The sequence below is a fragment of the Schistocerca cancellata genome, chromosome 6, assembly GCF_023864275.1.
Source record: "Schistocerca cancellata isolate TAMUIC-IGC-003103 chromosome 6, iqSchCanc2.1, whole genome shotgun sequence".
Lineage (NCBI taxonomy): Eukaryota > Metazoa > Arthropoda > Insecta > Orthoptera > Acrididae > Schistocerca > Schistocerca cancellata.
The window spans coordinates 21,742,059-21,768,565 of NC_064631.1; the positions used below are offsets into that span (position 1 = coordinate 21,742,059).

Genomic DNA, 26,507 nt, shown 5'->3' on the forward strand with positions numbered 1-26,507 from the left:
AATTAACAAAAACAATTCGTTACGTTGCTCCATTTCCGAGGTAATTAGCGTTGCAGTTAGCCAATCAGGCCGTTGCGTATGCAGATTCAAGCAGCCCTGCAGATGCTGTTTGTGTCAGATGTCATCATAGCGCAGATGACAGCGCACGATACCGCTCAGCCCCTGGCTCGGGTTCGACCTTTACTACCGCCCAGGTCTAGAGCACCGCTCTCTTGTTCGGTTTTGGGAAACGAGAAAAAGTACACGGGTGGCGACACCGTCATTAGTGGCTCGCTTGAACTGGCGTGTGCAATGACCTGATAAGCTAATTTCAATCGTAATTAACTCGGTGCAGCATATCAAATTTTTTTCTTAGCAATTATTTCTCAGCACAACCTACCTTGCAATATTCTTACAGACTTTTGAGACAGTTTCTGACCACCCTACACTTATTGCAGGCCCACCTATTTTTTAAACTCGTTTTTCTCTTAAAAAGAGTCTGTCTTCTCTCCTCATACTTTTACACGACTTACACTTCCTTCATGCGTTTCCTAGATTCTTCTCACAGTCAGCCTTCCAGTTCCCCATTTCTGAAAGGTTCCACAGATCTTGCTTCTTTGCACAGTATCTTATGCCTTCTCAATGTCCAGCAACACCATGACCTTGCCGGCCGCGGTGGTCTAGCGGTTCTGGCGCTGCAGTCCGGAACCGCGGGACTGCTACGGTCGCAGGTTCGAATCCTGCCTCGGGCATGGGTGTGTGTGATGTCCTTAGGTTAGTTAGGTTTAAGTAGTTCTAAGTTCTAGGGGACTTATGACCTAAGATGTTGAGTTCCATAGTGCTCAGAGCCATTTGAACCATGACCTTAGCATATCCTCTTTTATTTGTTTTTTGTTTTTGTGTCCTCATTCTCCTAATTGGTTTGATATGGCCCGCCACGAATTTCTTTCCTATGCCAATCTCTTCATCTCAGAGTAGTACTGCAACCTACATCGTCAATTGTGTGCTGGATGTATTCCAATCTCTGTGTTCCTAAACAGTTTTTGCCCTGTACAGCTCCCTCTAGTACAATGGAAGTCAGACCCTGATATTGCAAATAACATATTTCAGCTATCAGTCGTCCTTTTTAAAATTTTATTGGCAGATCTAGATTTCAGCTAGAAACTAGCCATTCTCAATGCACTATCATTTTTAATCAATGCATGTAATGCGTGTTGGTCTGGCTTCACCCACAGCTCATTGAGTACTAGTCAAGTAGATCTGCCAATAAAATGTAAAAAAGGACGACTGATAGCTGAAATCTATCATTTACAAGTCGATAAAACAGTCGCTGTATGCAACAGCCTTCTGAATGGAAGGTAACCTGATGAAGACCCTGATAGTTTAACAGATGTCCTATCATCCTATCCGTTCTCCTTGTTAGTATTTCCCACATATTCCTTTTCTCTCCGATTCATTGCAGAACCTTCTCATTCCTTACCTTATCAGCCTACCTAATTTTCAACATTCTTCTTTAGCACCACACCTCATATGCTTCAATAATCTTCTATTCCAGTTTTCCCACAGTCAGTGTTTCACTACCATATAATGCTGTGCTCCAGACGTATATGTGGTCAGTAATGCCCTTTCTGCCAGTGTTAGTCTGATTTTGGTGTCCTCCTTGCTGCGTCCACCGTTGCAATAGAATTCCTTAACTTCATCTACTTTGTGACCATCAAACCTGATGTTAAGTTTTTCACTGTTCTCATTTCTACTACGTCTCATTACTTTTGTCTTCCTTCGATTTACTCTCAATCTATATTCTGTACACATTGCACTGTCCGTTCCATTCAGCAAATCATGTAAATCTTCTTCCTTTTCACTCAGGATGGCAATGTCATCAGCCAATCGTATCAGTGTTACCTTGAATTTTAATTACACTCCTGAACCTTTCTTATACAGCATATTACTTGGAAACAAAATGGCAAGTTTGAAAGAAATAAGAGTACTTATTGCTGAACAGGTGGCCAGGGTTCATCTGTGTTACGAGTCCTCTTCGGCCTTAAGCCGCCGGTCCTAGGTTATGCTACGCTTTCGCCAGCTTCAGGCTACTGTTCCAGTGCCAGAGAGAGAGAGAGAGAGAGAAAGAGAGAGTTGCGACAGCGGAGAGAGTGACTGCCGAGACAATCGGCGGGCTAATCTGACGTCGGGGGTTGTGGCAGTAGTAGGGGGACTGCGAGGGTTGGTGCCCGGTGGGGTGGGGTGGGGTGGGGTGGGGTGGAGCGAGGACCTCGCTAATCGATAGTCGCAGCAGGCGCCAGGCACAGCAGGCGTGCCGCTGTCTTTCTGGCGCGGCGCAGGCAGCCAGCGACGGAATGCTCGCGTAATTAACGACCCGGCGTGGCCCTGGCTGGGCTGCGTTCGGCTCCCTCCGCCACGCACCTGCGGTCGCCCCGCCCGCTTCCCGACTGCGCGCCCCACCCCCGCCCCCCTGCCACCAGCCAAAGTCCTTTCCTTAGCCGCCGCAGCTGCTGCAATAAATCCTCGTACCGGATACTCGAGCTCAGCCGGCACCTTCTGCGGCCTACCCACAGTTTAGCCTCCTCGCTAAAATACGTTGCACTCTCACATTCTTTAGGATCAACACTTAAATGTGACACTACAATACAACACATTAAATTTATTTATCTACAGCAAGCTACAGATAGTACAGACGCAGATTCTTGGCCCTTCTGCAAAATACCTGTACATAGTTTTAATTTTGAAAAGAAAAGTAATAAAATAGAGACTGCCTCTGAGCACTATAGGACTTAACTGCTGAGGTCATCAGTCTAAAATACAGACTGAAATATTCTTTTATGATTATATCATGTTAAGATCTGACCAAATGCTGCCGTTTAGAATACCCTATTATACGTTTGATTCTTATTTCACCACAATGCTATCATAAAATGTCTCAGTACTATATAGAATGTAGCAGGTATCAGTGTAGATATTTCAACACACGTCAGAAAAGTTTTGTACTACCTCGATTCCGACAGTTCCGGAACCTGTAGAGAAAATTGTAATAGAGATCAACATAAACATCTTTTCCACCTTTTTATTGCTCATGAAAGCCACACATTGCATGTTGTACCACCATACAGCAAGACCTTCACAGGTGGTGGTCCAGATTGCTGTACATACCAGTACCTCTAATACCGAGTAGCACGTCCTCTTGCATTCCTGCATTCGTCATGGCATACTATCCACAAGTTCATCAAGGCACTGTTGGCCCAGAATATCCCACTCCTTAAGGGCGATTCAGCTTAGATCCCTCAGAGTGGTTGGTTGGTCACGTCGTCCATAAACAGCCCTTTTCAATCTAACCCAGGAATGTTCGATAGGGTTCATGTCTGGAGAACATGCTGGCCACTCTAGTCAAGCGATGTCGTTATCCTGAAGGAAGTCATTCACAAGACGAATGTGCTCGATGGGAGTGCAAATTGTCGTCCATGAATACAAATCTCTCGTCAATATGCTTCCGATATGGTTCCACTATCAGTCAGAGGATGGCATTCACGTATAATACAGCCATTACGGCGCCTTCCTTGACTACCAGTGGCATACATCAGGCCCACACAATACTACTCCAATACAGCAGGGAACCTCCACTTTGCTGCACTCTCTGGGCAAAGTGTCTATGGCTTTCAATCTGACCGCGTTGCCTCCAAACATGTCTCCGACGATTGTCTGGTTGAAGGCAAAAGCCACTCCCATAGGTGAAGAGGACGTGATGCCAGTCTTGAGCAGTCCATTCGACATGTTGTTGGGCCCATCCGCACTGCACTGCAATTTGTCGTGGTTGCAGAGATGGACCTCGCCATGGACGTCGGGAGTGAAGTTGCGCATCAAGCAACCTATTGCGCACAGTCAGAGTCGTAACACGATGTCCTGTGGCTGCACGAGAAGCATTATTCAACATGTTGGCGTTGCTGTCGGGGTTCCTCCGAGCCACAATCTGTAGGTAGCGGTTATCCACTGCAGTAGTAGCCCTTGGGCAGCCTGAGCGAGGCATGTCGTCGACAGTTACTGTCTCTCTGTCTATCCTCCATGTCTGAACAACATCGCTTTGGTTCACTCCGAGATGCCTGGACACTTCCCTTGTTGCGAGCCCTTCCTGGCACAAAGTAACAATGCAGACACGATAGAATCGCGGTATTGACCGTCTAGGCTCGGTTGTACTACAGGCAACATGAGCCGTGTCTCTCCTTCCTGATGGTATGACTGGAAATGATCAGCTGTCGGCTGCCCTATGTGTAATAGGTGCTGCTCATGCATGGTTGTTTACATCTTTGGGGGGTTTAGTGACATCTCTGAACAGTTAAAGGAACTGTGTCTGTGATACAATATCCACAGTCAATGTCTATCTGCAGGATTTCTGGGAACCTGGGTGATGCAAAACTTTTTTTGCTGTGGCTATACGTGGTACCTTAATATGTACATGCATAAGTGTGTTGGTTGTTTATTCTCTCAATTCAACAGTCTTCCCACAAATACATCACAAACAATACGACCTGATGTTTTCTGCATGGTCGTAACTGCGCCGCTAAGATAACTACACATGTATGTATACACTAACTGGTGTGCGTCTACACATCCACTCTTCAGCACCTAAACTGCTGCCCAGAAGAAAATAAGCATCAATGGCTTGCTCTTGCCACACATACTTGGAGGAACTAGCCAGCCTAAAAACATATGACTTGTAATAGCTATCATTATTGGTCTGCAATTGATGTAAATACTGATGTGATATTGTTCAGTACACTGTCCTGCACTTATACCCATTATACCTTGTATTTACGTCTTTTTACGTTTCATATCCAGGTAAATGGGTGGGAAGCTCTGTAAAATTTCCACAGCATATTTCCAATTGATAAGCTCTTACTAAAGCAACTAAAGATCCATGCTTGTGACAACTATGCACAAGTATTCTTTCGAATGTGACATGCATCATTTTTTGTATATATATATATATATATATATATATATATATATATATATATATATATATATATATAGCAGTTTCCCTAAACGTTCATGTTGTGGCTTATTTGTGTTTTAAGGTTACATGTACAGTCTCAGGTCTGCATTAACCAGACTTGCTGTACTTATAGGTTTGTTCATAAATGCTTCTGTGATTTCAGAAGATGACAAGCTTGAAAACTATAAGACATATCAGTGGACTGAACATGTTTCCAAGATTTTACCTCACATTACAGTTGCTCAAAATGTCACCAATTGTCTTGCAGCACGTTTCAGTATATGGGTGCAGTTCATTGATATTATAGCTGCTGTTGCTGCTGCTGCTGAACGGGAAGGCGCACCGACATCACCTCACACTGAAAATCTGGTCATTTGGTTGGCTATATGCAGGCGCGAAATAATTCCATCTGATAGAACAGATCATTCGTCTGCATGTTCTGACACGTCTGCCCTTAGTGGTTTGCTCTGCAACCACGCCATGGTGCAGATTATGTAGATGCAGATGGAGATATTACGAATGGAAAATTTGAGGAGTGCTCTATCCATAGGTACATATGTGTTGCAGTTTTCACACATTTGTCTTCTGAACCTGAAGATATTCGGTGGTTGCAATTGCAGCTACTCACAGAGGTCCAGTGTTGGCTATAATTTTCGTATGGCAGCGAAACTTGGTAGATATGCTGGTGCATTAATGTGGGGCTGATTTACGCTGGTAAAAATTAGTTCCAACTTGGCCACCAGGTGCAAAGATGACGCTGTACGGCATCTTGTCACTGACTCAGGTACTCATAATGAACGAACTGTTCAACCAAATGAACATTATGTCTTTCTCAATTGTTTCACCTTTTCTTCCCACATCCTGTTCCTAGTCCATTTCATATGGAAACATTTCCATGAATTTTTTTTTTCCTCCACGCAAAGAGATTGCACCTAATGGCCATAAGTGCAACTAATTTTTTTTTTTCCAGTGTAAATCGGTTTGCATTAACGCACTGGAATATCGAACAAATTACGTTGTCATACTGTAATCACAGTCCACACTGAACCTCTCTGAACAGCTGCACTTTCATTTTAACCATCCTCTCCTTATAAACAGCCGTGTATTTACATGTATTCTACATTATATTAATACTTAATATTCTGCAACAGGGCATAATTTCTGTCAACAATTTCATTGCTGTCTTCACTTGAAATAAAACAAATACTCCACAGTTTAAAATGTAGCAAAATTGTTATTACTATTTCTATCACTATTATTACTGAGATTTCTGATTGTTTATTTGCTTTACCATTCGCTACGTGGTTGCGAAGGTGGTAAACCTCTCGGGAGGAAGTGTGTCACTTTTTTTTTTTTTTAGTTTTCCATAACCAATGGGCTTTCCCTACCTAATGCTACTCTAAGTCAGCTAATATGACAAATCAGTCCAGCAATGGATAATAACCAGAGAATAAATAAAGTAAACTGAAGAAGATGTTGGCAGACGTTGCACGGTTGAATTTCGAGTGAGACTTGCCTTCCCTGTGATGCGAAGCTGTGCGAAATTAATTCCCGTCAGTTATTTCAGTGTAAGTATAAGCAGATGCCAGTTAGAGCAGGAGTAATTGCAATCAGCTTAGTAGCTAGTTCATTTTACTACCATTTACATATCTAATTAGATGCGCCTCTTAAAACAGCAAGCAATAATAAAATAACATTTCATTAAAAAAATAGTATTAATAAATATTTTTGGATCAGCGATCAAAAAATTTTTTTAAAAACCTTCCTTTTTAAAATTCACTCTTGATCGCATTACGTAAGCACCTTTGTTCTTTTAGCATACGTGGTGCAATCAAGACTGAATTTTGAAAAGAAAATTTTTTTAAAATATTGTATTTTCCGTCTGGTGTAATGTTCGCACTATAGGGTTTTTACTTGAGTGGTGTGCCTTCTGGGAGATCAGCCTGTTTGTTCCTCATACAATGGAGACTCCTTCCACGTAACATAAGGAGCGATCAAAAAGTTTCAGTTTGAGGGAGTTGCCGTAGCGTATATGCGACGTAGCGCGACGCCGACGCGGATGTACACTGGAGCACCAAAGAAACTGATATACGCATTCGGATTCAAATAGAGAGACACGTAAACAGCAGATTACGACGCTGCTGTCGGCAACGTCTATATAAGACAACAACTGTCTAGAGAAGTTGTTAGTTCAGTTACTGCTGCTATAATGGCAGGTTATCAAGATGTAAATGAGTTTCAACTTGGTGTCATAGTCGGCCCATGAGCGATGGGACACTGCATCTTCGAGATGACGATGAAGTGAGGACTTTCCTGTACGACTATTTCACGAGTGTACCGTGAATATCAGGAATCCGGTAAAACATTAAATCTCCGACATCGCTGCGACTGGAAAAAGATCCTGCAAGAACGGCACCAACGACGAGTGAAGAGAATCGTTCAATGTGACAAGTGCAACCGTTCCGCAAATTGATACGGGTTTCAAAGCTGGGTCATAAGCAAGTGTCAGCGTGTGAAACATTCAACGGAATAGCATCGATACGGCCTTACGTAGCCGAAGGCCCATTCGTGTGGCCTTGATGCGCGACACAAAGCTTTGCGCCTCGGCTGGGCCCGTCAACACCGACGTTGGACTGTTGATGACTGGAAAAATGTTTGCCTTGTCGGACGAGTCTCGTTTCAGATTGTATCGAGTGGATGGACGTGTACGGGTATGGAGACAACCTCATGAATTCACAGAACCTGCATGTCAGCAGGGAACTGTTCAAGCTGGTGGAGGCTCTGTAATGGCGTGCAGTTGAAATATGAATTCCCTGATACGTCAAGATAGGAGTCCGACAGGTGACACGTACGTAAGTATCCTGACTGATCACCTGCATCCATTTATGTCCATTGTGCATTCCGACGGACTTTGGCAACTCCAGCAGGACATCCGGAATTGGTGCAGAGTGACTCCAGGAACACTCTTCTGAGTTTAAACACTTCCACTGGCCGCCAGTCTGCCCAGGTACGAACATTATTGAACATATCTGGGATACCTTGCAACGTGCTTTTCAGAAGCGATCTTCACGCCCTCGTACTGTTACGGGTTTATGGATAGCCCTCAAGGATTCATAGTATCAGTTCCCTCCAGCACTACTCCAGATATTAGTCGAGTCGACGCCACGTCGTACTCTGCCACTTCTGAGTGCTCGCGGTGGCCCTACACCACTTTCTTTGGCTCTTCAGTATATAAGCACCGACATGTTGGCCAGCTATTAGTGCGACATTCGAGTCTTTCCGAGGAGCTTGCAGTAAATGCGAAAACGTGAACTATGGCGACATTATTGCCAAATGCGTATAAAAAGAACGACCTTGTTATTCTTTTGCCGCTTGCTGAAGGACTAAAAGCGGTATACATCCATCGGGCGATGAAGAATTTGTATGGAGTAGCATTTCTGTCGAAAACCACCACTATGGAATTGTGCGCGAAGTTCCATGCTATTCGGAATTCAACACAGCAAGCCGGTCAATCTAGGAAGTTACACCAACTCAAGTGGGAGACACTAGAGCACCCACCCAATAGTCCTGATCCCTCACCATGTGATTTTCACTTCTTCGGTCCCTTAGAAAGGCCTTCGAGAGTTTAAGATTCCTATTGGACTGCAGCAGGCAGTTAGGGATTACTTCAAGCAGCAGGACACAGTGTTTTAGCAAAAGTCATCTTCAATCTGGTGCATCGGTGGGATAATTGCATCAATACTCATAGCGATTTTGCCTTATTGGCATATGGGATCTTCGAGTGGAACCTTTTCGATCACCCCTTACATACGATATGAACACGGCATCTGTTCTTTCGGACATGTCCGAAAGAATAGATGCCATCTTCATATAGTTAAAGTTAACAGGCTGATGACCTTCTTCAGTGAGGATGCACACGAATTGCCTGAACTCTTACGGGACTCGGTGGGTTGTGTGCCGCGAGTGATACGTATAATGGCAGGGGCACTACGAATGTAGTGTGTGGACTACAGGCCGGCCGCTGGTGGCCGAGCGGCTCTAGGCGCTTCAGTCTGGAATCGCGCGACCGCTACGGTCGCAGGTTCGAATCCTGCCTAAGGCATGGGTGTGTGTGATGTACTTAGGTTAGTTAGGTTTAACTAGTTCTAAGTTCTAGGGGACTGATGACCTGAGATGTTACGTCCCATAGTGCTGAGAGCAACCATTTTGTGGGTCCCACTGGGAGCGTGCCGGCGATAAGTTGCTGCAGTGGCACTATCCTCTGTGCCCTCGGTGGCGGCCGGCACGGTAGTTCTGTGTGTTCGGCCAGAGAGCTGGTTGGTCTGTGTCATAAAAAAACTGAGCGGACGGATCAACAACGAACTGCAGCGGATATCATGTGATGTCCGCTACGACCAAATACAACGAACAAACTTTTAAAAAAGATGGATAGAGCGTCTGCTATGAAAGCAGGAGATCCCGGGTTCGAGACCCGATCGGGGCGCACATTTTCAACTGTCCACGTTGACGTATATCAACGCATGTCATCAGCTAAGGGTATTGATTTAATCGCAATTCCTTACATACGAACCGGCCGCGGTGGTCTAGCGGTTCTGGCGCTGCAGTCTGGAACCGCGGGACTGCTACGGTCGCAGGTTCGAATCCTGCCTCGGGCATGGGTGTGTGTGATGTCCTTAGGTTAGTTAGGTTTAAGTAGTTCTAAGTTCTAGGGGACTTATGACCTAAGATGTTGAGTCCCATAGTGCTCAGAGCCATTTGACCCTTACATACGAGGTGGTTCTTATTAACGTTAAAGAACCTTCCAAGCCACATAGATGACGCTCAGACAAGTAATTCAATATAAGAAACATGGGGCCACAAATGTAGGAAAATACCCATAAGTAAATGACAAATATTGAACATACGACGTCGTCAGATGACGTACTTCGCCACAGTGCAGTGATTCAGCCTGTCTGTCTGTCTGTCATACCTGATCGCCCCACCCCAAGTCAAGTATTCATGTCGGCGTGGCTCTGGGCCTACGTGCACGGCTTTAGCATGTGGGGCTCAGGCTGCGAAACATTCGTATAGCAGTCAGTAATTTTTTTCCTTGCGCTAGAGGATTATGTGTTTACATTGAGATATTAATTCAATGATTTATACATCGGTCTCCTGTCTCCGCTGTTTTATTTCTAAGTATAGTTAGAAAACATAGCGTACTGCGTCACAAGTAAGTCAGCATTAGTTTCTGAACTGCGTCATTACCAATAAATAACTTACGTTTTCTTTGCTACAGTGTCTGGAACACAAAAAGGAAGAAAAAGAAAAAAAAAGCGAAATAAAGATAGGTTTTGCTTGGTTTTAGCGAGGATAATAGTTTTACAAATACTGTATTTCACCATATCACATTTACAAAATAGTTCGAAATTTGTACCATTTGTTTGAATGCAAGTGTTGCATCACTTCACGCACTGGCTCGAAAATACGCTCTACTTAGGATGTGACGTCACATGTTCACCATTTTCCATCCACTTTTCGGGTATTTTCCGACATTTTTTCTTACATGAAATCACTTTGTCTCAGCGTCATCTACATCGCCACAAGGCTCACCTTGTAGACAGGCGGCAATGTGGCGTGGGTGGTCGATGGCTAGAGTTTCATGAGAAGCAGGGAGGCAACACACTAAATTTCGGCCTAGAATGCTCTGGAGAAATAAGTCTTCTGATGGACTAGGGTAACGGCCTCAGACGAGTCGACGACGCCAGCGGCGGCCGTCGCGTGTGTACAACGTAAGATGTCTCAAGAAATACTCTCATAGGCTAGCAACGAGTCTAGAGCTCTGATTGGCCGTGATAGTATCGTCTTGATTTTTCTCGGGGACATATTACAAGCGGAGACGATTCGGGTGGAAAATTTCTTTTTGTCTGATATATCAACAAATGGGTGACGCTGGGTTTTGACAGAGTGTTTCGGTGGGATGTCAGAATTTCCAGGGCCACAATGATCTTCGATGCATTAAGGGGTCCCATGCTGGAGCAGTATAGATTCGGGTCCGGTTCTGGAGCAGGATAGATGGGGTTCCGCCCCGGGTGTTGCAAAGACTGGTAGGAGCTCTCGCTTCAGTGTTTGAATTTATATCAAGAATGTCACCGACAACGTTCCCATTTCACGAATGGAAGCTTATTTCTGTTAATTTTGAGTCAGCATGTGTTGCCCGTTACCTTGTCATGTGCACGTATTAGTTCCTGTCAATTTCTGCACAGCACCTCACGTTGTAGCAAGAGCAATGCAATTATTTGTGCCACATCGCTTAACGCCAGGCGTAGCTGGGAAAACGACAGGTGGGCGACGTCACGCATAGCGTGTGCTTACTACCGGCGCCGTTTGGCCTGTTTTGTTTAGTGCGCGGGTCGGATTTGTCTCAGTCCGTGCCTCGGCCCTCTGCAGCGAACGTCGGTTGCGATTTAGCTGTTGGTTTATCTTTCTACCATTCTGTGGTAAAACTTGTGCAGGTAAGTGCACTTGTTTTCATTTTATCATTCTTTATCTATAAAATAAATATTTTCAACGTAATTGTACACTAATTTCATTTTTATAGACATGTCTCAAAACAGGAGTGAATGTAACAGGAAATTATTTCCTGTTGAAAGTCAATTTCTTATGAATATAAATTAAAATGCGAACCTTTCGCATTTTGTATAGTCCTTTATTATCTTTGTTCACTGCATGCTTTATACAAATATCTTATATGCCATCTCCGGGCGGGGACTACTCAACAGGACATCGTTTTCAGGAGAAAGAAAAATGGCATTCTAAGGATCGGAGCGTGGAATGTCAGATCCCTTAATCGGGCAGGTAAGTTAGAAAATTTAAAAAGGGAAATGGATAGGATAAAGTTAGATATAGTGGGAATTAGTGAAGTTCGGTGGCAGGAGGAACAAGACTTTTGGTCAGGTGAATAATGCGTTCTAAATACAAAATCAAATAGGGGTAATGCAGGAGTAGGTTCAATAATGAAAAAAAAAATAGGAGTGCGGGTAAGCTACTACAAACAGCATAGTGAACGAATTATTGTGGCAAAGATAGACACGAAGCCCACGCCTACTACAGAGTACAAGTTTATATGCCAACTAGCTCTGCAGATGATGAAGGAGGTGATGAAATTATTCAGATAGTGAAGGGAGATGAAAATTCAATAGTCCTAGGTGACTGGAATTCGACAGTAGGAAAAGGAAGAGAAGGAAACGTAGTAGGTGAATATGGACTGTGGCTAAGAAATGAAAGAGGAAGCCGCCTGGTAGAATTTTGCACAGAACATAACTTAATCATAGCTAATACTTGGGTCAAGAATCATAAAAGAAGGTTGTATACATGGAAGAACCCTGGAGATACTAAAAGGTTTCAGATAGATTATATAATGGTAAGACAGAGATTTAGGAACAAGATTTTTAATTGTAAGACATTTACAGGTGTAGATGTGGACTCTGACCACAATCTATTGGTTATGAACTGTAGATTAAAACTGAAGAAACTGCGAAAAGGTGGGAATTTAAGGAGATGGGACCTGGATGTACTGAAAGAACCAAGGTTGTACACAGTTTCAGGGAGAGCGTAAGAGAAAAATTGACAAGAATGGGGGAAAGAAATACAGTAGAAGAAGAATGGGTAGCTTTAAGGAATGAAATAGTGAAGGCAGCAGAGGATCAAGTAGGTAAAAAGACGAGGGCTAGTAGAAATCCTTGGGTAACAGAAGAGATACTGAATTTAATTGATGAAAGGAGAAAATACAAAAATGCACCAATCGAAGTAGGCAAAAAGGAATACAAACTTCTCAAAAATGAGATCGACAGGAAGTGCAAAATGGCTAAGCGGGGATGGCTAAAGGACAAATGTAAGGATGTAGAGGCTTATCTCACTAGGGGTAAGATAGATACTGCCTACAGGAAAATTAAAGAGACCTTTGGAGATAAGAGAACCACTTGCATGAATATCAGGAGCTCAGATGGAAACCAGTTCTAGGCACAGAAGGGAAAGCAGAAAGATAGAAGGAGTATATAGATGGTCTATACAGGGGCGATGTTCTTGAGGACAATATTATGGAAATGGAAGAGGATGTAGATGAAGATGAAATGGGATATACGATACTGCGTGAAGAGTTTGACAGAGCACTGAAAGACCTAAGTCGAAACAAGGCCCCGGGAGTAGACAGTATTCCATTAGAACTACTGACGGCCTTGGGAGAGTCAGTCCTGACAAAATTCTACCATCTGGTGAGCAAGATGTATGAGACAGGCGAAATTCCCTCAGACTTCAAGAAGAATATAATAATTCCTATCCCAAAGAAAGCAGGTGTTGGCAGATATAAAAATTACCGAACGATCAGTTTAATGAGTCACAGCTGCAAAATACTAACGCGAATTCTTTACAGACGAATGGAAAAACTGGTAGAAGCCGACCTCGGGGAAGATCAGTTTGGATTCCGTAGAAATGTTGGAACACGTGAGGCAATTCTGACCCTACGACTTATCTTAGAAGAAAGATTAAGGAAAGGCAAACCTACGTTTCTAGCATTTTTAGACTTGGAGAAAGCTTTTGACAATGTTGACTGGAATACTCTCTTTCAAATTCTGAAGGTGGCAGGGGTAAAATACAGGGAGCGAAAGGCTATTTACAATTTGTACAGAAAGCAGATAGCAGTTATAAGAGTCGAGGGGCATGAAAGGGAAGCAATGGTTGGGAAGGGAGTAAGACAGGGTTGTAGCCTCTCCACGATGTTACTCAATCTGTAAATTAAGCAAGCAATATAGGAAACAAAAGAAAAGTTCGGAGTAGGTATTAAAATCCATGGAGAAGAAATAAAAACTTTGAGGTTCGCCGATGACATTGTAATTCTGTCAGAGATAGCAAAGGACTTGGAAGAGCAGTTGAAAGGAATGGACAGTGTCTTGAAAGGAGGGTATAAGATGAACATCAACAAAAGCAAAACGAGGATAATGGAATGTAGTCGAATTAGGTCGGGTGATGCTGAGGGTATTAGATTAGGAAATGAGACACTCAAAGTAGTAAAGGAGTTTTGCTATTTGGGGAGCAAAATAGCTGATGATGGTGGAAGTAGAGAGGATATAAAATGTAGACTGGCAATGGCAGGGAAAGCGTTTCTGAAGAAGAGAAATTTGTTAACATCGAGTATTGATTTAAGTGTCAAGAAGTCGTTTCTGAAAGTATTTGTATGGAGTGTAGTCATGTATGGAAGTGAAACATGGACGATTAATACTTTAGACAAGAAGGGAATAGAAGCTTTCGAAATGTGGTGCTACAGAAGAATGCTGAAGATTAGATGGGTAGATGACATAACTAATGAGGAGGTATTGAATAGAATAGCGGAGAAGAGGAGTTTGTGGCACAACTTGAGTAGAAGAAGGGATCAGTTGGTAGGACATGTTCTGAGGCATCAAGGGATGACCAATATAGTACTGGAGGGCAGCGTGGAGGGTAAAAATCGTAGAGGGAGACCAAGAGATGAATACACTAAGGAGATTCAGAAGGATGTAGGCTGCAGTAGGTACTGGGAGATGAAGAGGCTTGCACAGGATAGAGTACCATGGAGAGCTGCATCAAACCAGTCTCAGGACAAGACCACAACAACAACAAGATATTCGATATCTTGTCCATGTCATTCTACAGTACGTTTTCATCTTCTAAAAACTTAACTGGAAATAAATGACAGCGTCATGTGCAAATATTCTTAGACAGATGCTGAGATTGTCTCCTAAATCTTTTACATAGATTAACGAAATACTTCGTAGTGGAACACCACATATTACTTCGGTTTCACTATATGACCTCGCATCACCTTACTATGAACTGTGACCTTTCTTAGAGGAAATCAACAGGTCCGAAATGTCACCACTACTACTACTACTACTGCTACTACTACATGTACATACAGTATGTCTGTCTCCGCCATTATTATTCCTCATACTATAATGATGTATGACTACAAATAACTGTAATTTTAGACAATGCGGTTTGGTGATTTAACAGCAATCTGTTGTAAATTCTCGATGTAGCCAAGATCGCAGTTATCATTTATTTAAATGTGATGACCTTTTTTTGCATTTATGCTGGTCATCTGCACATCTAACGCACCATAAGTCGGTGCACCTAGCAGCTGCGTAAAGTCACTGTTGTTTATAGCAGCTTCCCGTGCACCGCCTGCCGCAGCCATATAGTGAGTTAGATTGAAGATTGCCAGCATAAAGGCTGGAAACGATAATTTTTGAAAAAAAAAATATTTTGCGATATTGATTGTTTTATTAATTGATAAAGAATCTACGTACCGGTATTTAACGGCTCTTGCATTCTAGGTTCTTCGGAGTCACTCAGTGGCGTAAGTTCACTACCGTCTCAGTGGGTACTGCAGAAGAAGTTATGAGGGAATCTAAAATCTTCTTATATTTACTTCCACATAGTAACCTATGTCAGCACATTTTTCTCCTGCACTACGGTTGCTGTTGGCATTGCCTGACACAAGCATACGTAGCCATGTTCACGTCGATCGTTCTGCATAACGACCCCTGGATTACCGATCTATTGGGCCTGTATTTCTGCGGCGCTGTTACTCCAGTAGTGCAGGGACAGCATGGTGGTTCAGATGGTAATGCTTTGACAATACTTTAGAAAAGTGTTCTAAATTCATTAAGTCATTCAATCATTCATCGTATTCTGTAAATCCTCTTATGGAAAGACTAACGACAAACGAGGGAAGCCATACGTTACAAACAGCAATAACTGTAAAAATCTCAATATTTGTGCCGTATTGATAACTATACCGCCTCCGTACCCAGGGTTGCAAAAGCAGGTCTCTGCGATCGCGCTAGACTAGGAGGAAAGCCAGCTCAGTTCATAGTGGTGGATGAAATTTCCGCTGCCAGTATTTGGCCGGCAAGAGGAGGAGATGCGGATGGGTAAAGTTATTACCAGACTTTGCCCCAGCGTCCTGTTTTAAACTTCCAAGCCCCTCCGCAGTGTCCCATGCAGTGAGGGCAGGTGACACAGTGGGTGGTGATCCGTCCGTCGGATGGGAACGTTAAGTTCGGCGGCATAACTGCTGTTATCCGCAAGGAAATGGTTATGTGCAAGCACCGTGTTTCACCTTCTCCATTCCCTTCGTCCATTACTACACAAATTCACCGTCACACTCTACAAACACTCACCACAATCACACAACACGGATACACACTTAACACTTCATACAGGCTGCAGGAAGGCAACGACAGATCATCTGCGCTAGGAGTTTGGCATGAACAGCTGTGAAGGGTTCCTGCATGTGACCCCCTACACTCGTATCATGAATATGGGACTATTTATTACTGTTATTAGTAACTAGCTATTACTAGGCTATCACACAGTTTTTCCTTACCCAAGCTAAAATGAATGCAATAAGATCAACACGAAAACTTCTTTTTCTAAAAACAAAATTCTTCGGATACCTCAGTTATTTTAAATAGTAGTTAGGGTTCCATAGATAAATTGATAAAAAAGGGACCCTTACAGGACACTTTGTTAGTCTGTCTTTCCGACTTTTAAGACCTCTTTTTATCAGGACCTGCTGTAGGTATCAAGCTGAAATTTATGTCATATACTAACGCCTACGGTTGAAAGGTCTCTGTTGGATTCCTTTCATGTTAATTTCTTAAATCTCTTGTCATTTACAGCATACATTCCACTTCTAAATTTACTGTGGTGTTTCTGACTCTATCTGGGAGGAGACTGAGCGGTGGAACGTGTTACTTTTACACATAATCAAAACCGATCTGTCACAGTACTACACTTTAAAACACAGTTTAACACAATTTCTATGTAATTCATGTCATACAGTTTCATACGAAACATATATATATATATATATGTATATATATATATATATATATATATATATATATATATATATCACCGGTCATCGTAAGATTAATATTAAAAGATTATAATTAATGTTAGCCTGGTTGGGAATTTGGTAAGCTAGACTAGATACCTGGTGAAACAGTTGCTCAGTAATGCAAGGATAACTACCCCACATAGCTCACAGCTTTTAACCCGCTTTTATTATCTTGAATATCAGCACCGCTTTCAGAACAACTTAATGCATCAACATTACACGGTCTTTTGGCGGTGTAAAAAATGTAAGCATCTACGTCAATGCACTCAAAAGATACTGCAATTTAAGTATATATTTTGATATCTTCCCAGTATCAGTACTATTAAAAGGCAAGAATCTTCAAAATACTCCATTCCAGTGATGAATGACTTGTCTGTATACATGGTAAATTTGTACGGAGCCTTTAGTGCCCGAGTCGTACTCACACTTATACAGATTTCTTTTATTTGAGGTTGCTACTTGCGTAAGTTCACTGGTAAGTGTGAATAGATAATCCCTTATTTGCATGAAGGATTGGTGCTTAATTACAGTGAAATATTGTTTTCTCAATAACTATTTAGAGAAATTTTCAGTCCTTGAATCAGAAATAACATATAAATTGTTGAGAGAATTACGTACCCAATTTTTTTTTCGAATCTCCAGATCCCCCTATTTCACACTTTATGCACACCACCAGCTGTTAATTACCCTTTGTCCTCGAATGATGAACTCTTAACTCTAAAACAGAGGCGAGGAGCCAAGTGGAACGTGTTAATTATTATCGTGTGTTGTATGCGTTTGTGTAAATAATGGTTCATGTGAAACGCAGTACAATGAAATAATAACATTAGTATTACTGTTTTACATACGAATTTCGTTTTACACTTATTTTGCATCACTGCCAGTGTCCTGAAAATTATAAATTTAACTGGAAAATTTATGTGCAATTACCACATCGCTCATGTTTGTGAATAAAACAGTTCGAGCTGATGTAACTCGTACGACAAATAAATACGAGCGGCACAGTTGTTAACTAAATTCACAAGATGCAAACACTGTCGGGATGACGCCAGCCACGAGCCAACAACAGGGAAAGACTCGACGTACTACGAGGCTCCGTAGAAGACCCCACAACTACTACTTATCAGACGGTAACAGTTTGCCGCAGAGTTTAACGTCGTGTTTCAGGACTTAACCGACGATCTTCGAGGTTCAATATGTAAGAAGAATAGATAAGAAAATTGAGGATGAGTCAGATGACGATCAGTTTGGCACTAAGAACGGTAATGGCAACAGAGAGACAATTCTGACATTGCAGTTGATAATGGAAGCAAAACTAAAGGAAAATCAAGACACGTTCAAGGACTTTGTAGACCTCAGAAAAGCGTTCGACAGTGTCAAATAGTGCAGGGTGTTTGCAGTATTAAGGAAAATAGGGGTGAGGTTTAAGGAAAGACGGATAATACACAATATGTACAAAAACATAGAGGGATAAGAGTGGAAGACCAAGAACGAAGTGCTCAGACTAAAAGGGAAGTAAGACAGTGAAGTAGTTTTACGTCCTTGTTGCTCAAACTGTACATCGAAGAAGCAATGATCGAAATAAAAGAAACGTTCACGAGTGGAATTAAAATTCAAGGTAAAAGGATATTAGTGATAACATTCGCTAATGACATTGCTATCCTCACTGAAAGCCAAGAAGAAATGCAGGATTCGCTGAATGGAATGAAAGGTCTTATGGGACATCTTGGGATTCAAAATACTCCTTCAACTGTATTTAATCCTTTACTATTGTATCACTACCAGTTTCGTGGCACTGAAAGCCACATCTTCGGGTACAACTAAAACATTAGAGCGGAGAAGCTCGGAACCTTTTTACCCAACATTCTTTGTCTGTCAGAACTAACACCGCTCAAAAGCGGTATGTTATACAATAAAACAGGCGGATTCCAATATAGTGGATGCGTCCGCTTCTCCGATCTATACGGAGTCGCGAACATGGGATTCTGTGTCATACTAATGTTTTAGTTGTATGTTCACCTGAAGATGTCGCTCTTAGTGCCATGAAACCGGCAGTGATCCAATAATAAAAGACAATATACAGCTGAAGCGGTTTATTAACACCCAAGATGGCTACTCAAGCTGTTGTTGCCCTACCTACTAGGTTGTCCGAAGTCTAATGAGAATAAAATATAGATTGAGAGTAAATCTAAGAAAGGCGAAAGCACTGAGAAGTAGCAGAAACGAGAATAGTGTGAAACATAACATCAGGGTTAAAATCACTCCTCTTCAAAACTGCCGCGGTGGCACTGGTACAGCAACCGTAATAGATCTTTAGATACAGGAAACAAAGACTTTTTTGCTCAAGATACGTTATTTAATCTTTACATGTGACGCGTTTCGCCTGTTCTAGGCTTCATCAGACAATCTCGGGAAATTACAAACAGGTATATGTATAAATTGCTATTAATAAACCATAATAAATGAAAAAGTTAAAAATAAAAGAAAGAAGACTAACACAAACTGGACTATGAATCACAGAACCACATTTATGTTTCAAGGGGTGGTGAGGGATCTAAATTTCAACTCATAAAATATTGCACCATAACTGAGCTTTCCGATAAAAACTCTTGCTAATTGTGACCGAGGTGTCGAACGTAGTCAAAAGTCCCATAGAACCGGGAGGTTAAAAGCCAGAAATCCACAGTGAGTGCTTTGCTACATGGCCGACAAAATTCTTCACACTCATCACCGAGGCGTCAAACGTGGTTGACAGTCCCAAAGAACTTGGAGGAAACAGCCAGGTAGCCACTGTCAATGTTTCATCCCTTCACCTAGAAGCAACACGGCAATCACAATAGGGAAAAGAACTTGGAGGAAACAGCCAGGTAGCCACTGTCAATGTTTCATCCCTTCACCTAGAAGCAACACGGCAATCACAATAGGGAAAGTTAATAAAACATGCAAGGGGTAGGTAAATTCAATGAGCAGAAAAAACTCTAGAGTGAAAAATACACCCATTTAATGGTTAGGCTAGTACACCTTTGGCAAATGAATAGGCACTAATAAGAATAAAGAAGCAGGTAAAAAATGTTAGTAAAAAAAAGTAAATGTGCGTATGGCATCGTCGGCCGGGAGGCTCCTTGTCGGGGAAGTGCGGCCGCCAAGTGCAAGTCTTATTTCATTCGACGTCACACTGGGCGACTTGCGCGCCGGTGATGAGGATGAAATGATGATGAGGACAACACAACACGCAGTGCCCGAACGGAGAAAATCTCCAACTCGGCCAGGAATCGAACCCGGACCCGCTTGCATGGGAGGCGTGCACATTACCAGCCAGCTAAGCAGGCGGAATGCTAGTAAAAATATGAAGCAACGAAGCGAGAAGAAACGCTAAACCTCCAAACTGACTGTAGCAATGATAACTACCCATGGAGGAACCGCCCCCTGAACACATGGTCTGTTTACAACACTGTGAGCACGCGGCAACTAGGCTGCCAAGCAAGTGTCAAGGCCCCGTGCAGCCAAAGTGAGAAAAGGCTCACAAGGTAACTCGCTGATTTCTAAGGCTTATATAATATATTCAGTAAAAAAATTAGGTGGAAACCATCATTTAAAGATAAGCATTATTATATCAAAAAAGTCTGATGTTTCGAACAGATTTGTTCATGTATTAGATTCGGAGATTCAGAGATATAAAAAAGATATGTGAGACGTGGTAATTAGGGAAAGGCAGATTTCGGTGTGTGGGCGGGGCCCTACTCAGTTACCGTTGGTTGCTCAGTATTTTTTTCTTTTAATCGCATAGTTTATTTGGAACCAATTCCATATAACGTTGACAATAAGGAACAATTATCAAATTTTACTGTTAAGACAATATCTAATTAAAAATTGTTTAGACACAGTACATTCGTGGCATAAGGCCTTATTGACCAGAAATTCAAATTCTTTGTCGGCTGAAGACCCCAATCGTAATTACTCAAAAAACAACTTGAAGGCTGAGGCATAGATAGCAAATTCATACTAAAATATTATAAAAAGGACAATCATATTAAGAGACAATATCTAATTAAAAATTCTGAAGACAAATTGCATTTACAGCTGAAGGTCTTATTGACAATCATCACAATCTGATCAAATCAGCAGAGAAGTGCGCCTCAGACAGTGCTCCAGGATCGACCTGGGAAAGTCGCACAACTTCGTAAGTGATGAGACGGGCAGCCAAGAGTTGTATTCACTCAACTGGATGGCAACTCAATCTATTGATAGTTTAAATGCTGGCCAACACTCTTGCGACATCTACCTAACGTCTGATAACAAACCCAACGATGGAATAATCCAGGCAAGGCTGAACCGGCGGACAGCAGTGCAAATGTTCAAATGTGTGTGAAATCTTATAGGACTTAAATACGAAGGTCATCAGTCCCTAAGTTTACACACTACTTAACCTAAATTATCCTAAGGACAAAGCCGGCCGGGGGGCCGAGCGGTTCTAGGCGCTACAGTCCTGCCTCGGGCATGGGTGTGTGTGATGTCCTTAGGTTAGTTAGGTTTAAGTAGTTCTACGTTCTAGGGGACTGATAACCTCAGAAGTCCCATAGTGCTCAGAGCCATTTGAACCATTTGAACCTAAGGACAAACACACACACCCATGCCCGAAGGAGGACTCGAACCTCCTCCTGGACCAGCCGCATAGTCCTTGACTGCAGCGCCTTCAGACCGCTCGGCTAATCCCGCGCGGCGACAGCACTGCATCTTCTGAATCCGGTGTTTAGAAAATCCAGAATCAGAAGGAACCACTACGACCGAAGCAGTCCAACAGAAACAACATATCCGAACCACGATCAAGGGTAGCAGTGGCAAGGCGAGGAAAGGTACACTGCTGCGAAAATACGCTAACCTCCAGGACAGGTAACTCGGGCATTAGCAGCCACAAAGCAGAAAAATACCGTCCGTTGAACTTCACCAATAAACGTAAGGAATTAAATGATAAATAATAAGAAGCGGAGGACGGCTAACTAATTCTGCCAATTCCAAACACTCCATTCGATGCTCTTCGTCTCAGCGACCCTGCGAGCAGCTACGCACGAAGAATGACGTGACCTCAAAATAGTGGAGGTTCCACTGCTGGGTTAATGTTCACTCAACTCAAACGCCCTGGATCCGGTGTACAACGAGGTTGTGGACCTCGCCACTACGGCCCCTCATCCCGGCGCTGCCTGCTTGCCGCCAGCGGTCCGGCGTGTCCTCACGCTGCTGGACCTCACTGCTGCTCCGCTCCATCCCAACCAAACTACCGACGCACCCGACCCGGAAAACCTTGATATCCTTCCAAAGATAGCACCACGGTACTAGATATTGATAAACGCTGCTGCTGCCACTTGCGAACAGACAGCGGTGGTGCCAGTAAACACAAGAACAAAACGAGACACCACTATCCCTATTACACGATGCCAACTTACCAACGGCACCAACGTGAGGTGCACACGGCTCTACCTCTCCCCCCTCTCAAACACCAACCCGGGGGTAACCCAACCAGTGGCATAACCAAACTTAATTTGATTCAGATGGACCCGGTATTGCTTACTGGTGCGGTTGTCCTTAACCAGAAGATTAACTGGACCTAAAATACGCATAATAGCATAGGGAACCAGGAAACGGGGAGTGAACTTACCAAGGTTTCCGACACGCACCTCCCTCCCGGGAAAACTACGAACATACGCTTGTTCTCCTGATTTATCCCTAAAGACTCGTTGATTACAGTTGTAACGATCATCTTGTTTGTTGTGGGCCCTGAGAATATTGCGCCTGGCACGATTTCAGTTTCCTTGACGATCTGAGGGGTAGTATCCGCAGGGATTAGATCTTGAATTCCTCAATAGTTCAAATGGGGAGACTTAACAGGATAAGCAAAGATAAAGGAAACCGGAGTAGCTTTCACATCCTCATGGCTGGCGGTACTGAAGGAAGAGCTAAGCCAAGGCAGACTAGAATCCCATTTACTGGGCGTCTTCTGACGGAAGATAAACAGTGCGGATTTGAGAGTACGATTAACCCATTCCGCGAAAGAGCCCTGCTGGTAACACGGAGTGGTGGTCACGTGCTTCACACCGCTTTGAAAACAGAAAGCCCTGAAGGGAGCCGAAAGAAAGGCTGCCACGTTATCACTAACGATTTGCTTATGGGACCCAAAAACACTAAATACTTTAGTTAAATGCGCAATGGTAGTAGCAGCAGTCACGTTACGACTCGGAAGAATCCAGGTAAACCTCGAAAACGCGTTAATAATAACTGAAATGATAATTAAATGGACACCCTAGCTGTAAACAGGCGTTGATGTACTTCATTGGGGACATGTTGAAAATGTGTGCCCCGACCGGGACTCGAACCCGGGATCTCCTGCTTACATGGCAGACGCTCTATCTATCTCTTTTTTTTCCATTTTGTTCGTTATTAATCGTTGTGTTTGGTCGTTGCGGACGTCGCAAAACACCCTGTTCAAGTTCGTTTGTTGATCCTTCCACTCAGTTGTTTTATTACAGAATCCATCTGAGCCACCGTGGGCGGATTAACCTACCAAGTGCCGTACGAGTTCGGGGCATAGTGTGTGAGTAATGAGTATGATGGGCAAACATCTATTAGGCGCACTACGAATGTAGTGGTGTGGACATGTTTGGAATGTGGATCTCACGGGGAGCGTGCAAGGGATAAGTCCCTGCAGACGCACTATCCTCTGTGCCCACGGTGGCTCAGATGGATAGAGCGTTTGCCATGTAAGCAGGAGATCCCGGGTTCGAGTCCCGGTCGGGGCACACATTTTCTACATGTCCCCAATTAAGTACATCAATGCCTGTTTGCAGCTAGGGTGTCCATTTAATTATCATTTCATTTCTAGCAAAGCCACGGTAACTGTTCTTGCGGTAACAGATACTACCGCCATATATAGTTAATAATAACTAGTACATACCGATGGCCTCTTTTGGTGCGAGCAAAGGCCCCCACAAAATCGATAGAGAGTTTATCCATGGGGCAGGATTCGCGCTCAGAACTCAAGAAGCCCAGCTGAAGAGCCTTCTTACGCTTGGCCACACGACGCCGAGAAACCATCTCTCCAACGTCTCCGTTCATAGACGGCCAAGTCAAATGCTCCTTAATATTTTGCAAGGTCTTATAGGTTGCTAAATGCACGACAATCAACGAGTTGTGAAAACAATGGAAAACGGGGCGTACTAGGGTGCCTGGTAGGCACATCTTAATTTCCTTGGCACATCCGCCCTTTTACACCAAATGCCTTTCCTGATAATGTATTCATCCAAACGCTCCCCCGCCGAAAGCCGTTTCTTAACGGCTCCATAAGTGGGGTCCTGATCCTGATGATTGGCAATTTCACTAAACAAATGAGGAATACCGCCTAACACGTCACAACTAAGATTGTTTTCCCAAGCCTCTCGGGCGCCCCCACTAGCTGTTTTTCAGTAAACATACGGCTGAGGACGTCCGCGAGCACATTCTCAGTGCCTCTAATGTGCTTAACCTCGAACTGAAACGCCGAAATGCGAACCGCCCACCTCGCGATACGGCCAGTTTTACGCGGCCTGGCTAGCACCCAGCTAAAGGCTCGATTGTCAGTCTCTAGCTGAAATACTCTGTGCTCGAGATAAAAGCGATACTTCTCCAGCGCGAATAAGACGTCCAATGCCTCACATTCCTAAACAGAACATTTAACTTCGGCACTGGTTGACTGACGAGACGCGTATGCTAATGGCTACCTTTGACCCTCGAACTCCTATAGGAGGACGGCCGAAATTCTCGCAGTAGATGCGTCAGTTTGTACAATACTTTAAAAAAAAAAAAGTCAGGCACTCCTAGAACAGGAGTGTTGGCTATAGCTGCCTTACTGTGGTCAAACGCGGCCTCTTGTGCAGATCCCCCTATCCGACGCAATTCAGTTCATTTAAAGGAGCCGCCAACTGAGCAAAATTGGGAATAAAACGCCTAAAATAAATAAGTCTATAAACCTGGGAATCCCGCGTTTATCAGCATGCGGAGGGAGACCTCTCAAGGCCTTAGTCCACGCTTGGTCAAAGCGAATGCTATCGCCTAATACTAGGTGACGTAAGAAGGATACTTGCTGCCTGGTTAATGAGTTTAACAGTCAAACCGGCCCCCTGCAACCTAGAAAAAACTTGCTGGATATGTTCCAAGTGCTCCTGAAACGAACGGTTATAAATCACCAACTCCTCCAAGTAATTATAAACACAGACTAATTTCAAGTCTCCAAGAATGTTATCCAGCAAACGAGTAAGAACGGCTGCGTCAGTAGCCAAACCAAAGGGAACCCTGTTAAACTCAAACAGATTCCAATCAGTACAAAAAGCTGTAACGCGTTTACATTCTTCGGCTAAGGGGATCTGATAATAGGCTTGATTCAGATCGAGCACAGTGAACCAATTAGCGCCTGCAGACGAAGAGTTATGAAGATCAGGTAAAGGAACTGATTAGAGGACAACTTGGTGTTCAGGCGCCGGTAGTCAACAACAGGCCGAAAATCCCCCCCCCCCCTAATCCTTACGAACAAGGAATATGGGGGAAGCATAAGCACATGTAGAAGTCCTAATAACTCCTTGCTCGAGCATTTTAGAGATTTTTCCTCTTATTATCTTCATCTTGGTTGGTGAGAGACGATATGGGGACATTAGTAACCCCCAGTCTCTCACAGACAAGCTCGGGGAACCTCTGCAAGAAATCCCCTAGTTCAGAGGCCTGCGGTGAAGACAGATGGGTGAGATCGAACTCATTAACCTTAGCATCAACATCCAGCATGCCGGCATTTCGATGCACTTTGCGCTTAGCATATTCACAGAATCCAAACTTCTGAGCAGAAGCGTACTTAGAGAAGAAGGTGTACCCGGAATAATCCAATCACATCCCAAAATCAAATCGACCGGCAGCATCTTAACCAAGGCCAAGGAGAAATCCCCTACAGAGATACTCCCTCCGCCCATTGGCAACCCGACATCTCTGCACCGAAAAGGGACCAACCTGTCTCGCAAGATGACCAAATTCAAGATATCATACCAAGCTCAACAATGAGAAGGAGGTACCAGAATGCAAAAGGGCACAAATAGGTTCGCCACCTACTCGTGAACAAATATAAGGCAGGCGAGATGATGACCGAGCAGCGACACGGGCACACCAAGGTTTAAAGGCTTGATCTCGAAGTCGCTGCCCAGTCCTGCGTCATTTATTGGCTCTGGGTGCGCGTGGATGAACGCAAGAACGAACTAAATGACCTGTCCAACAGCGCCTGAGTCAACACCGCGGTTCCCTTTTAGCAACATCAGCCGATGTAGATAATACGGAGTTCTCCTTGATAATGCCCGCGGGCTGAACCTTAACTTCTCGGCTTGGATCGTCCGCGAGCGGTAACGCAGATATCGCTACAACGGCAGTACGAAACTCTTCCCAGGTGGAGGGACGACCACTAAAAACAAAAGTGCGACTTATCCGCCGCTCGCATTCCCCTCAGGGCAATAGAAACTAATTCTCATTCTGGCAAGTCGACTAACAAGGCCAAGCAGGCCGTCTTGACTCTGTCCACATATTGATGTAACTCCTCCTTATCTTGCG

The 26,507-nt window shown here is 43.5% G+C and overlaps 1 non-coding gene across 1 annotated transcript; it reads left to right on the forward strand.

Annotated features, from left to right (window-relative positions):
* The first annotated feature begins 23,614 nt into the window (after window positions 1-23,614).
* On the forward strand, window positions 23,615-23,689 carry Trnat-ugu (transfer RNA threonine (anticodon UGU)). The gene has a single exon. It is a non-coding gene; the product is annotated as a tRNA-Thr (tRNA).
* Window positions 23,690-26,507: the final 2,818 nt, after the last annotated feature.